General features: G+C 36.0%; 1 pseudogene; it reads right to left on the bottom strand.

Moving 5' to 3' along the window:
* Positions 1 to 595: 595 nt before the first annotated feature.
* The window catches only part of LOC105859462 (transcription factor Dp-1 pseudogene), an 85,483-nt pseudogene continuing 70,315 nt past the window's right edge, over positions 596 to 15,763 (bottom strand).

Raw genomic sequence — 15,763 nt, 5'->3', positions numbered from 1 at the left:
AATACTATTTTTTAGGAGCAATTAACATGGTAAAAACAGTTGAGTCTAAAATCCACACAATGTTATAGATATTTTATTCTTTGCGTGCAAATAAATTTACCCTGGTTTTCTAGGTCTCAGAAACAACAATTGACATTTAAAAATTTTTAAGTTTAACTTTCATGAAAACAAGTCCAATGACTCATTTCTTTTTTTTTTTTTTTTCAGAGAAAGATGATGGTAGAGTTTAATAGAAATTTTTACAGAAGATGATATTTGGTACAACTGGACTTTTTCTTTTTCATTGTCCATAACAAGATAGCATTTTATTTTTATTGATGTGGATGAAGTACAATTTATTTAGCAAACTCAGCAAGAATTGTTAAAGGGGCAAAAATGTACACTTAATTAAAAAAGCAAAAAAGAAAATGAAAACACGAAATCTAAAAAGTAAATAGAGGTTCTGGGTCAGCACAGTGGTATCAAAACACACATTTACAGCAAGTCTTAAAATCCTACAGGAAACAATCCTTGCTTATCAGAGATGCATATCTAAATATAATAGCTTATTAATATCTTCTTGGGAGTAGGCCAAAAAGAAAGAGAAAACACCACATTAAATAAAAAAGGTTCTCTTCTCTAAACAATGTTTTCCTGAAGCTGAATTTAAAGGGGAAAGGGAATCTACAAGCCAAGGACATCTATCTTCCTTGTCATTTTCATTGAAATCGTTGTCGCTGTCCTCCCTCACCTAGGGCACAGGGGTGCCCACCATGGAGCTGCTGTACTGAGATACTTTGGAGCTTATAGCCAGAATCCCATCTGCACCATTGGTCAGGTTGCTTGCAGAAGGCCTCATGGTGTTGGATGTGGAACCTGTCATTGTAACCATGAACACACTGCCAATCAATCCCTGATCCATTCTGTCACATACAGTTCCAGACATTTTAGTACCAAGGATCTTGCCATTGTAAGGTCTCAGGGGAGCAGTCCCGTGACTTGAGCCCAAAAGCCACACCCATTTGCTTTAGCACTTCTATGTCATTGTGAATTGCAAATGTGTTGTCAAAATAAAACAAATACTCAAAGTTGTTGGAAATGCTGCAGTTGGTGACAATGTTCTTGCTGGTGTTGACAATGACAAAGGGCAGGTGGATGATCAGGGGTAGCTTGGGCAGGGGTAGCTGGCTGACATGCTGTTCCACTTGGTGGTTTCTCTGTACCACACTCTTGAAGGCAATTTGCTGGAGAATAGGTCCTTGAAGTTGAGACTGTTTCTTTTTTATTCTTTCAAGTCTTCTCAGTTTCTGTCTCTAAATTCTGGCATTCCTCAACCAAGCTGGTGGGCAGACCAATCCATTTGATTTCCTTCTGCTTGGAGATGATGTTCGTGGCCATCAACACATTTAAGGCAACATAGATTCGCCATCTTATGTTTTTTTGCGCACAAGCTGATTCGTTTGATAAAATATGGTTAGTGGCAACACTGAACTCTGCAACCTGCTCATCTGCCACTTTGTTACAGGAAGTGGTTCTTTTCCTCCTTACCTTCTCACAGACCTTCATGGAGAAGTGCTGCAGGCCCTTGTCATTCTTCTCTCCTTTCCTGGCAAACCAAGGTGCAGAGTCAGAAGGCTAGTTCTAAGAAACAAAGTGAGCGTTGGGGATGTGCGTGTGTCCTACCATGACCGTACGTGATGCCGCAGGTCTCTGGGGCATACCAATTACCACATACAGGGCAAAATTGACACTGGACTCATCGAAAGTTTTTGGCAAGAGCTGCTTATCAGGCAGGTTACCACATCTTTTCTAGGACTAAGATTCTAGGACCATTTAGTTCTCTGCTGGCTTCAATAAGAATGGCATTTTTTGCCATGTTACCAGATTTGAGAAATGGATGCCATAATTGTTCACCCTTCAGAGAACAAAAATCATTTTTCCTGGGCTGAGCCTGACTTGTTGGAAACCTGAACGAAGTGAGGTGATGAGGCACTGGAGTGCCGGGGAAAGAGTGAGCCAGGCCAACCGCATGCATTAGGTGCCTGCAGGGCTGGTGCTGCTAGGCAGAGTGAGGGACAAGGAAGGAAGGGCCAAGAGAGCCATACAGAAAACTGACAGTGCAAATGGTGCATCTCCCACAAAGGACCTGTCACCAAGCTAGACTCCCACTCCATGGGCAGTCAAGGTTGATATGTTACCACTTGGTTCACTGATAAAATCAATCATTTAATTCCGTTTAGTTCAAAATAAGCTTTAACACATGCATAACAGCTATAAAGGAAGGCATCCAAAAAGCTACTACTTCTTTAACACAAATTCTAAGTCAATATCTAAAATCTAAAGGGTGCCTGGCTAAGAGAATTAACAAATCACACCACTACCTTATTTCTATGAGGTCTATGTACAATTTGGAACAATTTTTATATCCACTGATTATCTGATCTGATCCCTCCGAATATCACAGGAGAAAGACAGGTAGTATCCTGCCCTGTATATAAACAGACAAATTGAGGCTGAGTGTATGGAAACCAATGACAGAACTGAGACTAGAACCCAGGTTTGCTGGCTCTTCATTTAGAGCTCCTCATGAGAACCCTAATTTCCAAGATTTTTGGTGGTTAAAGGAGGATAACCTTTTACAAATAATCAACACTAATGAAGTACATAGACAAATGCACTGCAGTCCACCTGTATAATTAAGGGTTGGTCAGAAAAAGAGAAATGAAAACAGTTATTCTAATAGGGATAATTTAATATAGGGAGTAATCAATCCCAATGGTATTAGAAGAGAGACGAGGCACAAAGGGAATGCTGCAGAACACAGAGGGAGTAAATGCAGGGAGCAGCTCCCACACCCAGAGCTGGAGGAGAGAGGGAAGGGGTTGCGAGTGTTAGAACCTAGAGGCTTGAAGGAAACAGAGGCCTCAAGGAGGTGGGACTCAGACCTCAAGAAGAAGCACTGCCTAGCTGGTGCCAGGACCTCCAGAGCTGGAAGGAAGGACCCCCTAGATGGAACCTGTGGGGCTGGAGGAAAGAGAGACAGTCTTACTTCCTGTTTGCTTCTTGTCCCTGTGTGTGTCACCTTGCCTGTGGTTCTTCACCCTGGCAACTGGCTGCAGTTTCTGCCCACTCCTAGAACCAGGCTCATCATGCCTCCTACTGGCAGAACCAAACGAGGAGCCAGCAGGCAGAGGAGCATGTGGTTTCCAGCATCTCAGCACCAGCATCAGGAAGCAGAGCACAGGGGAGGGTCTGTAGCTGGGACAACACCTCATAACCAGCACACCCGACTATCCCAGTTGCTGTGAATTTACGATGTGCCATTGTCTCCAGTGTCCTGACTTGGAACATTTTTCCCATTAGGGATTCCACAGCATCTGATGGCTTGTTTGAATTTTGTTTGGTTTCTGTTTTGTTTTTCATACCTTTTATTTACTGGGCCTTTGTTTCCAGATCATAGCTGGAGACCCATGATTCACCTTTGGTTGTGACCTTCTGGAGGAAATCTGATTCATTGGTAGCGGTTTGAAGCAAGTCATTGGCAAATGCAGCGCAATGTTCCTTCTGTTTTGGAATCAGAAGCCATGGAACGCTTTTTGTCACATGTTTCATGCCAAGATCCTGGGGCAAAATCTTGAATACAGTAGTTTTTGGAATCCCCAGATCAGCTTCTTGCACTGTCGGTCCCTGATCTTTGTTGACTGCAGCCCATACTCATTCAACATTCTCAGGTGTTCTGCTTGTTGCAGGCCTTCAGAATGTGCATCACTTTCAACAGATTCTGGACCATCTTTGAAGCATTTGTGCCATACTTTTATTTGCATTGCACTAATTGCGTCATCCCCAAAAGCCTTCTGAATTCATCCCAATAGTCTCCTTGAAGGAATGTTCAAGTTTAATGCAAAATTTGATGAGGATTCGTTGCTCTACTCAGCTCAGTCATATTGAATGTGACTGCACACAGTACACATGCTCACTCAATGGTGTCTAGCATCTCACCAACTAGTACAGTGAAGTCATCATTGTTCATGCATGTGCATACTGGTCCACTCTCCTTGGCCACCAGGTTCCATCGATGTCACACAAACCATTCTTATTATATTAACAATGGCTGTATACTTTCAGGACAGACCTTGTATACCTGAGCCCAAACAGCCAGCCCTCATCCAATAGGCCACCTTGTGGTGTATATTCAATTATTTCTGGGTAGTGGGGTTGATGACAATTCACTTTTTAGTTTCTGGGCAGGAGCAGAGAGAAGTGGAGTTGGGGCACAGGGTCCCGTTGCTCACACGCGGCACGAGCTTCTGGCTGAGGATTTGCTGCAGGACCCCGGACGATCCCCCCGCTGTCGCTACTCCTCTCGCGTTCCATCCCGCCACCCATTCACCACAGGGACATGAGGGACGAGCACCCGAAGGGCTGCAGAAGCCCGCTCCCGCGCCTCAGCGTCCCCTCCAGCCAATGACTCATTTCTTAAAACCAGTGGAGCACAAGACTTAAAAAAGAAATAATGCAGCTTCCATTCTTCTAATTTACTGCATAAGATATTAAATACAACACATTCTCTAACCTCAAATTTTGGCATTTTATTAGCTTTTTCCCAATTAAATTTTGTTCACAAGGAAATAATGTATTATCTTTTCTTTCACTTTCTCCAAATAAACAAAACTCACTAACAAACAAATAAAATAAGAAGATAATGAACACTTTAAATATCTTAAATGAATCACCTAATTATTCAAAACTTAATTATTTGATTTACTAGTTAAATTATATTACATTTTGGAAATGGGAAGCCATAAGATCAATCGTAAAGATTTGAACCTGTAGGTATAGGTCATTGTAAATTAAGAAATCCTGGATTTACCTTAAAAGAAAATCTCAGAGGCATAAGTCACAGCGTAGTTGCCATATTTTAAGGCTATATTTTCTTCCCAGGGTAATGTCTTTCTTGAGCACTATTGACTGTAAATTTTTAGAAGGTAAAGCACAATCTCATAGTGTCTCATAGAAATCTCTATTATTAGTTTTTCCCCCACATTCAAACATGATGTTAAAAGGAACTTACAGCACCACAGAATAAATAGCTCCATAAACTTATTCTTCAGCAAAAAAGTTGAAAATTACTTAAAAATAACCATGTAAAGTCTCAGGAAATTGTTTTGGGGGAATATAGACAATAATAGCATTTACTCAAAAAGCACACTAAGATTCTCTAAAACCAAAGAGAATTTGAGGTATTTGAACTAAGACTTGCTTCCTACTCATCCCTCCATATTTAGCAAAATAGAAATTTACTCCAAGTGAGGGCAATCAAGACTGCAGAGCTACCTCTTCCTTTAGCTCCCTATCAGAGAGTTATTCTTCTAGGAGGAAGAGTACATGAATATTTTTTATCCTGAACCCAGTTGCATGTTGCTGAGACTAAGTTACAAATGAGTTTGCCAAGTGATGGGGGATTCCTTCCTCTATTTATCCCAGATCATGAGATGGGTCCTCTACCTTGGGCATGGTACCACTGAGAATACTGGGGCTCTGAACATATTTGCGCTAGTTCCTAAGGTAGTGATTCCATATTAGAAGAGTCAGGCAAGAAGAACTAAGGCTACTTCCCCCCAACCACGAGGAGCTCAGTTGGCTCAGGGAAGGGTGTCATTCAGAGAAGAACATCATTGTCTCCATTCCCAGATCAAAGGATATGGCTAAGATATTTTTCTTGAAAGTTGGGGAGAAGCAAGTCATAAAACAGGTAGCTCTTAATCTTATCCCAAAGGAATTATTTTCACTTGCAGTAGTGAAGAAGTTCAAGTCTAAGACGGTCTAAACAGTAGAAGTTATAATAAAATGGGGAATTGGGAGATTACTAGATTCACTGGGCATATAGACTATATATGCCAGCTTGTTTGAAACAACCAGAGAAAGAGATAACTGGGAGAAGCCCACTTTGGGTCAGAAAAAAATCTCAACACTGAGACTTTGTAGGAACTATCTCTTCTAAGGAGCCTGAATTTGTTTGATTTTCTCTAAAGGCAAAACGTGCTATACCCCAGCACATTGTTGAAAACTATAGAGCAATGATCTGGAAATTACTCAAACATAAAAGTTGGATGAGGCCAAGGAAAAAAGCCAAAGAAACCCCTGTCAAAACCACTGTCATACTAGAGTGACTGTATGCAAACCCAAGGCTATGCCCTATATTAGTTTGCTAAAGTACCATAATAAAGTAGCATACATCAGGTGGCTGAAACAGCAGAAATGTATTGTCTTATAGTTCTCTGGGATAGAAGTTCAAGATAAAGGTGTTAGCAGTGTTGTTTCCTTTGAAGGCTGTTAAGAGAGGGATACTGCTCCACATTTATCACCTATTTTCTGATGATTTGCTGGCCATCTGTTACCTTTCTTGTCTTGTAGAAGCATCATTCCAATCACTGTCTTCAACTTCACATGGTACTTCCCTGCATGTAGGGTGGTCTCCAAATTTCCTATTTTTATGGGGACACCACTGACATTGGATTACAGGCCCATCCTACTCTAGTATTACCTCATCCTAACTTAACTAATCACATCTGCAATGACTCTATTTCTAAATTAAGTCACACTCTTGGAACTGAAGATTAGCACATCAGCATGAATTTGGGGTGGATGGAATTAAATCCATAGCAAATCCCACGAGGCATAACATAAGAGGTTTAATAATGTGTGGGGGAAGGAATAGGCTACACCATAATAACTCAGCAAATCACTAAATAAATAAGAAACATGCAAATACAAATAAGTTCCAGGGAAGGTTACCTAGAGCTGCTATAATATATTGTGTAAAATTTCCACTTTACATCAACAAAAAAACATATAGAAGACACGCAGAAAATAGTAGGCCTGGAAGAGTGAACAGATGTCAGATTTAACAGTAAAAGACTTCAAAGCACCATTATAAATATATTCAAAGAAGGAAAGAAAGCCACAATTAAAGTTAAGGCAGCTGATAGTGTTTAATCAAATAGCAATGATCAATAGAGAGATGAAAATTGTTTTAAAAAGAAGTGAAAATTTTGGAGTGGAAAAGTATAATAATTAAAATGAACAAATGTACTAGAAGGACTCAACAGTAGATTTTAGCTGGCGGAAGAAATAATTAGCAAATTTGAAGATAGATTGATAGACATTAAACAATCTGAACAGAAGGAAAATAAATTTATAAAAAAGTCAAAGATTTAGTGACTAAAAACTTTCCAAATGTATTGAAAAGCAATCATATATACACATTCTTGAAGCTCAATGAACTTGAAGTAGGATAAATGCAGAGATCCACAGACATTTCACAGTAAAAAGGCTGAAGAAAAATCTTAAAGTAGCAAGAGAAAAAATGCTCATCACTTGCAAAGGAATTCTGGTGAGATTATCAACTGACTTATCATGGGAAGCAATGGAAGCCTGAGGCAGTACAATAACATAGTATTCAAAATTCTCATAGAAACTTTCAATCAAAAATCCCATATACATCAAAACTACCTTTCAAAAATGAAGATGAAATAAAAATACTACTATAATCATAATCTGAGAAAATGGGTGTTTAGAGAAATGCCTCACAAAAAACACTAAAAGAAGTACTTCAGGCTGAAAGCAAATTAGGACAGACAGTAATTTATACACACACACACACACACACACACACACACACACACACACAAGGAAAACAAAAGAACAACAATAAAGATAACTATGCAATTACAAAAGACATTATGAATGAATTATTTCATCTCCTTTCTTTGCCAAATTGACTTAAAAATGAATTGTATAAAACTATATTTATTCAAGAACAAATAGACAATCTGAATTAATCTATATTAAATGAAAGCATTTAATCAATAATCAAAACACTGTCCACAAAGAAAGCTCAGGCCCAGTTGACTATACTGCCGAATTCCACTAAACATTTAAAAGAGAATTCATACCAAATTATGACACACTCTTCTAAAAAGTAGAAGCAGGGGGAACACTTCCCAACTCATTCTATGAGCCCAGTATTATATTAATATCCAAATCAGACAAAGACATCAGAATAAAATAAAATCACAGATTCATTTTTAAATCAAGTTTTTTTTTCCTATGGAGATGTGTGAGTTCCTTATATATTGTGGATATTTTGTAAGATATATGTTTTCAAATATTTTCTCTCATTATGGGAGAAGTTAAAAGATTGTCTTTTAATTTTGTTGATTGTTTTCTTTGCTCTACAGAAGCTTTATGGATTGATGTAGTCCCATGTTTTTTGTTTATTTTTGCTTTTATTGCCTATGCTTTTGCTATCATATCCAAAAAGTCATTGCTAAGACCAATATCAAGGAGCTTTTTTCCTTTTGTTTCCTTTTAGGAGTTTATGGCTTCAGATCTTACATTAAGACTTTGTATGTATAGTGTAAGACAAGTGTCCAATTTCATTCTTTTCCATGTGGATATCCAGTTTTCCCAACACATTTATTGAAGAGACCTTCCTTTTCCCATTGTTTGTTCTTGGTGCACTTATCAAAGATTAGTTGACAATATATGCATCAGTTTATTTCTGGGCTCTGTATTCTGTTTCATTGGTCTGTATGTTTATTTATTTATTTTTTATTTCAGCATATTATGGGGGTACAAATGTTAAGGTTATGTATGTTTACTTTTATGCTGGTGTCATACTGTTTTGATAGCTATAGTTTTGTAAAATAGTTTGACATCAGAAATTGTGATGCCTCAGCTTTGTTTTTCTTTCTCCTGGAATAGACATTTTTCAAAATGGCCAAATGGTATATTAAAAGGTGCTCCACATCATTAGTCATCAGAAAAATCCAAATCAAAATCACAATGTGATATCACCTCATGCAAGTTAGGATGACTTCTATCAAAAACAGAAGAGATGACAAGTGTCTACAAAGATGTGGAGAAGAAGAAAGACTTGCACACTGTTGGTGATAATGTAAATTTGTACAGGCATTATTGAAAACAACATAAAAATTCCTTCATAAGTTAAAAATAGAACTCCCATATAATCCATCACTCTCACTTCTAGGTATATATATCCAAAGGAGATGAAATCAGTATCACAAAGACTCCATGCATTATTCACAATAGCCCAGATATGAAAACAACTTAAATATCCATTGACAAATGAGTAGGTAAATAAAATATATGATAATGCATAATATGATAAATTCATAATATATATGAATAATGCATATGTATACACAATGCAATATTATTCAGCCATAAAATAGAAGGAAATTCTGCCATTTTTAATATGGATGAACCTAGAGGACATTGGACTAAAGGACATAACCCAAACAGAGAAAGACAAATGCTGTATGATCTCACTTATATGTGAAATCTAAAAAACTCAAACTCATAGAAGTAGAGTGTAGAACAATGGTTGCCAGTGACTCGAGAGTGAGGGAAATGGGAAGATGTTGATCAAATCATATGAACTTTCAGTTATGAGATGAATAAGTTATAGGGTTCTAACATATAGTATAGGTAGTAATGGATATGTTAATTAATTTGATTTTGATAATATTGCAATGCATACATATATCAAATTAAATCATTGCATTGTATATCTTGAATATATAATCTTTATGTATTAAGGATATATTTCAAAAATCTGGCCAGGCGCAGTGGCTCACGCCTGTAATCCTAGCACTCTGGGAGGCCAAGGCGGGAGAATTGCTTAAGCTCAGAAGTTTGAGAAAAGCCTGAAAAAGAGGGGGACCCCATCTCTACTATAAATAGAAAGAAATTATCCAAACAACTAAAAATAGAAAAAATTAGCTGGGCATGGCAGCACATGTCTGTAGTCCCAGCTACTTGGAGGCTGAGGTAGGAGGATGGCTTGAACCCAGGAGTTTGAGGTTGCTGTGAGCTAGGCTGATGCCATGGCACTCTACTCAGGGCAAGAGAATGAGACTTTGTCTCAAAAAAAAAATAATCTACTGACCAATGTCTCTTAGCTCTTAAAAATATGGACAAGCAAATACTCAACATAATACTAACAAACTGAATCAAGCTACATATAAAAAGAATTATGCTCTGTGACCAAGTGAGATTTATCTCAGCAATGCAAGGTTGGTTTAACATCAAACATCAAATAATATAATATATAATATCAATCAAATTTTTGAAAAGACAACAAGATTATCCAATAGACATAAAAAAAAATAGTTGACCAAATTTAACATACTTTCCTGATAAAAGTACCTAGCAAATTAGGAACTGAAGAGGTCTTCCTCAACTTGATAAAGATTATCTATGAAAAATCTGTGAGTCACAATATACTTAATGGTGAAAGACTAGATGATTTTCTCCTAATATCATGAAAAAGGCAGGATATCTGCTCTGACCATTTCCATTTAACTTTGCATTGGAGATTCTATCCAGGGTTAAGCAAGAAAAAATAAATAAAAAGCATCCAGATTGGTGTGAAACCATTTCTACTCACAGATAACATGCTCTCTTATATAAAAAATCTTTAAAAGTCCGCCAAGAATCTTTTGGAACTAATAGAAGCATTCAGCAAGATTGTGGGACAAAAGATCAACACACAAAATTCAATTGTATTTCTATATACTTGCAATGAACAGTCCAAAATTAAATTTAAAAATTCATTCACAGTAGCATTAAAATGAATGAAATATTTAGGATTAAATTCAACAAAAAAACTAAACATATACTCTGAAAACTATAAAACATCATTCAAAAGATTAAAGACCAAAATAAATGTGAAAACAGATAATGTTCTTGGATCAGAAAACTTAATACTGTTAAGAAGGCAATAGTTTCCAACTCTATCTTCAGATTTAACCCAGTCTCTATCAGAATCCCAATTACTTTTCTATAGAAATTGACAAACCACTCCAAAAATGTATATGAAATTGCAAGGGACCCAAATAAGTAAATAATAATAATAAATTTTTAAATAACACAATTGGATGATTTATACTTCCTGATTTCATACTTACTACATAGCAATAGTAATCTAGACTGTGTGGTAATGTCATGAGGATAGATATATAGATCATGTAGACACACAAATCAAAGGAATAGAATTGAGAATCTAGAAATAAACCCATATATCTATGGTCAATTGATTTTATAAAAGAGTGCTAAGACCACTCAGTGGGGAAATGTTTTCTTAGTCCCACTTGTCAATTTTCTAAAAAAACTAAGATTAAGGGACTAAGAAAACTGGATAGCCATATGTAAAATAATAAAAGTAGATCCTTACCTCCCATTATATACAAAAATTAACTGAAAATGCACCTATGACATAAATGTAAGAGCTAAAACAATAAAACTCTTAGAAGGAAACAGAGAGAAAATCTTCATGGCTTAATTTTTGGCAATGAATTCTTAGAAATGAAGCAAAAGCCTGAGTAACCAATGAAAAAAATAGATAAATTAGACTTCATAAAAAACATTTTTTAGAAAACCTTGTACTTCAGAAGACATTATCCAGAAAGGGGGAAGACAACACACACACTGGGAGAAAATATTTTGTATCATATATATGATAAGGGAGTTTTATCTGTAATATATGAAAAACTCTTATAACAATAATATAAAGTCGAATAATTCTATGAAAAATGGGAAGGATCAGAATAGTTATTTCCCCAGAGAAGATATACAAAAGGTCAATAAAAATTTGAAAGGATCTAAATATCATTAGTCATTAGGGAAATGCATTTCCTACCCACTGGGATGGTATATACAAAGAAATGAAAACATGTCCACATAAAAACTTCTACTTGACTATTTATAGCAGGATTATTCATAATAGCCAAAAGATGGAAACACCTAAACATCTATCAATTAATGAATGGATATACAAAATGTGATATATCCATATAATAATGGAATAATGATTCATACTATAACACGGATGAATCTTGAAAACATTATACCTACCGAAAGAAGCCAGTCACAGAATAATACATATGTGATTCCATTATGTGATATTTCCAGAGTATGCAAACTTTTTAAAACTTTATTATTATTGTTTCATAGATATTTTTTCTGTTTTTTTCAGAATATTATGGGGGTACAAATGTTTTAGTTACATGGATTGCTTTTGTACTGCTTGAGTCAAAGTTATAATGGTGTTTTGGGACTTTTTGATAAAAGCCATTCTCACTGGAGTTAGGTGATATCTTAATTTGTAGAGACAGAATGCATATTAATGTTTGCTTAGGTTTGGGGGATTAGGGCGATGCTAACTGAAGAGTGTGGGATTTCCTTTTGAGGTGGTGAAAATATTCAATAACTGTTATGATAGTTGCACATATCTGTGAAATACTAAAAAAAGCATTGAACTGTACACATTAAATGGGTGAATTTCATGGCATGCAAATTACATCTCAATGTAACCATATGTAAAAAGAACTAAAAAATCAACTGTTTTGATAGATTTCTAGTTCTATAACCATAATTATACATATTCATCTACGTTGTATCTTTAATGTTATCTTTTTTTATTTCAGCATATTATGGGGGTGCAAATGATATTGGCCTTCCTTCCTCCCTTCTCCCCCCTTGAAGCCCCCAGAGCTTCAAGCGTGTCCATTCCCCAGATGGTGTGCATGGCACTCATTATGTATGTATATATCCATCCCCTCCTCCCTCCTCCCACCTGCCCGACACCTGATAAATGTTATTCCTTTATGTCCACTTAGGTGTTGATCAGTGAAACCAATTTGCTGGTGAGTACATGTGGTGCTTATTTTTCCATTCTTGAGATACCTCACTTAGTAGAATGGGTTCCAGCTCTATCCAGGAAAATACAAGAGGTGCTATATCACTGTTGTTTCTTACAGCTGAATAGTACTCCACGTTATACATATACCACACTTTATTAATTCACTCACGAATCGATGGGCACTTCGGTTGTTTCCACAGCTTTGCAATGGTGAATTGTGCTGCTATAAACATTCGCGTGCAGGTGTCTTTTTCATAGAGTGACTTTTGTTCTTTTGGATAGATGCCCAGTAATGGGATTGCTGGACCAAATGGTAGATCGACTTGTATCGCTTTAAGGGATCTCCATATTGCTTTCCACAAAGGTTGAACTAGTTTGTAGTCCCACCAGCAATGTAGGAGTGTTCCTATCTCTCCACAACAGAAACCAGGTTTATTTATTCTACTCTGTTAAGCACAAACTCTGCATAAATTGCTTCTTCAACAAATACACAGCACTAATATTACTGTGTATTTGTTAGGAAGGTAGTTAGGATAAGGGACTTACGTTTTTTAATACCCCACAGAGTAATACCAACTTGAGTTCTTTGCCATTTACCATTTGTTAACTTTGGAATGTCATTTATCCTAAGACTCAATTACATATCTGTAAAATAGATACCAAATATGTATCTTATGCATTGTTTTATTTGGCAAGGAATTTGACAGGGTATGTTTAAGGGCTCGCCTCAGGCCTGGTGCATAATAGACATTAACTGTCCACCCACATTATCCTTTAAATGTTGAGGATATTGTAGCCATCCTTATGCAGAGATCTGATTGGATAGATAGAGATCCATAAAAGGGGTGATTCTGTGTTTAATAACCTCCTATGACCTTTTTTCTAGTATAAATAGAAGATGACCTTTTCTTCTTTTTATTCTCAGTTGATCATCCACAGGATGTTATAATCCAATTAAATATGTATTACAACAGAAACTTTTTTTATTCTTATAAAATTAGAATAATTTGGTTTAATTCTAGCTTTTTATTATTAATCTGTTGCTACTATGAAAGTCATAAGAATTCATCATGAAATTTATCTATTTTGAATATCAAACTGAGCAAGTAAGTACAGTTGTAGATAAAAAAATAAAAATTTAAGACTCAATGATCATTTTTTCTAATCATATACAACTCACCTAAAGCTTAAACATCATTTTTATGGATATTAGATTTTTGCCTCTGTTGTTATGAGAAAAATATTTTCCTTAGCCTTTAAAGATACTGGATAATGATACTCAAATGTATTTGATCTTTTGTGAAATAAATGTATGTTTATTTATCTCTGAGAGCAATGCATTTTGTAAAGTCTCAATAATGTATAGGCATTGATTGAGCATCAACTCACTCGAAATTAGAGGGAGAAAACATCGATTATTTCTAAGCCTAGTTGGATCTGCTGTAATGAGTAAACATAGATCTAGAGTATTTAAAAATGAGTATATTATATTTTCGAGGTTAACTATTTTTTTTGACCTTGTAGCTTGATACTGATTGCCTTAGTAAACTTTATTTCTCTTAGAGCATAGGAAGAACATCATTCCAGCACACGTAGAATCGCCACAATCAAACATATTCTATATTGTTCACCTTTATTTGTCTAGCACTGGATTGGGATTCCTTTAGTTTCAAATGTTAACACATACCCCGATAAACTGTTTCAACACAATAGGGGGGCAATTGTGTTTTATTATATCCTTCTTTGACTTCTTGCCTCAATTGTCTCTCCTGTTCTCAATAAATGCTAGTTGATGCTAATTCCACCATTAAAGCCCTCTCAAATGGCAACATTCTTTACCCCGTAATATTAATGGGGCACATCAGAACTATGACACATAACTCAGACTTTTTATTTCAGCAATTTTCTATCCTATTTATTTTAACTGGCACCCCTAGAGTTACAGTGCTTTATGGGCTTAGTTTAAATGTGCTATTGTTACTTATGGGTTAAGCAGGTAGGCTGATTGCATTAATAAAAATTGATAAGTAGGCAGGTTATCCTTCCTAATTTATTTCCATGGCAACAGACAAGCAACCATGCCTCGTTTCTCAGGAGCAGAATGCTAATAATCAAATGTGCCTTACCCAGATGAATTTATAACACAGTTTACTAATATAAATGTCTCGACATTGTGTATATTACTGAAGAAAAATACACATTAATTCTGCATCTAAGTTACATGATGGATATGCTCAGGAGAATGAAAAAATGAGAACATTCCCCTGAAACATCAAAATTGTTCATTAAAGTAATGTATTTTAAATAGTGTGTACAGTGAACAATTTAATTCTCTGACATTCATATTGTTTATTTCGGGAGGTGCCTTTATTACAGAAAAATGAAGTAATGCATAGTTATTTTGACATCTCAGAAAATAATGGATCCTGCACAAGAGTTCAATTAAGCAATAATCCCTGGGAAAATGGTCATTACTAGCAGTTAATGATTGGTTTGTTAGTTAATGGCCCAAGGCAAAGCTGAGGGCGGTTAAGATTCTAACAAACGAGTTGTGAATTGTAGCAATGGCTTGTGAATTGTAGCAATGAGGGATTTTTAAAGGATTTCTACCCTGGTTATAAACCTCCTTTAATGGTTTATGATAGCAATAATGTGCTTTTTAAGACTGATTATAACATAGGACAGTCTCTGAAACAACTGATATTTCTAGTAAAGTGACAATTGATTTTCTACTGATATTTCTCGATACTATAAATTTGTAAGTGTGAATTTTTTGTCTTTTTAGAATATAGGCACTTATATCATACCCATATATCATTCGTTTGTTCAAAATGGATTCAATGCTAAGGCAAGATACAAATAGCATTCTCTTTTAGTGGTTTTTTAGGTTAAAATATTGTGTGATTTCTATTAGAAATAATTGTATATTTTCTTTGGGTTTCTTGGCTGGCAAATATTGACCTGTGATATTAGTTTAAATTTATCTTGAAATGAGATCACCCACAGAGTTTTTACTTGAAAGTTTCTAAGATTACAGAATGGGCTCTTGAATTCCCC

Source organism: Microcebus murinus, chromosome 5, assembly GCF_040939455.1.
Source record: "Microcebus murinus isolate Inina chromosome 5, M.murinus_Inina_mat1.0, whole genome shotgun sequence".
Classification (NCBI taxonomy): domain Eukaryota; kingdom Metazoa; phylum Chordata; class Mammalia; order Primates; family Cheirogaleidae; genus Microcebus; species Microcebus murinus.
This window is presented reverse-complemented; position numbering and strand designations above follow the sequence as displayed.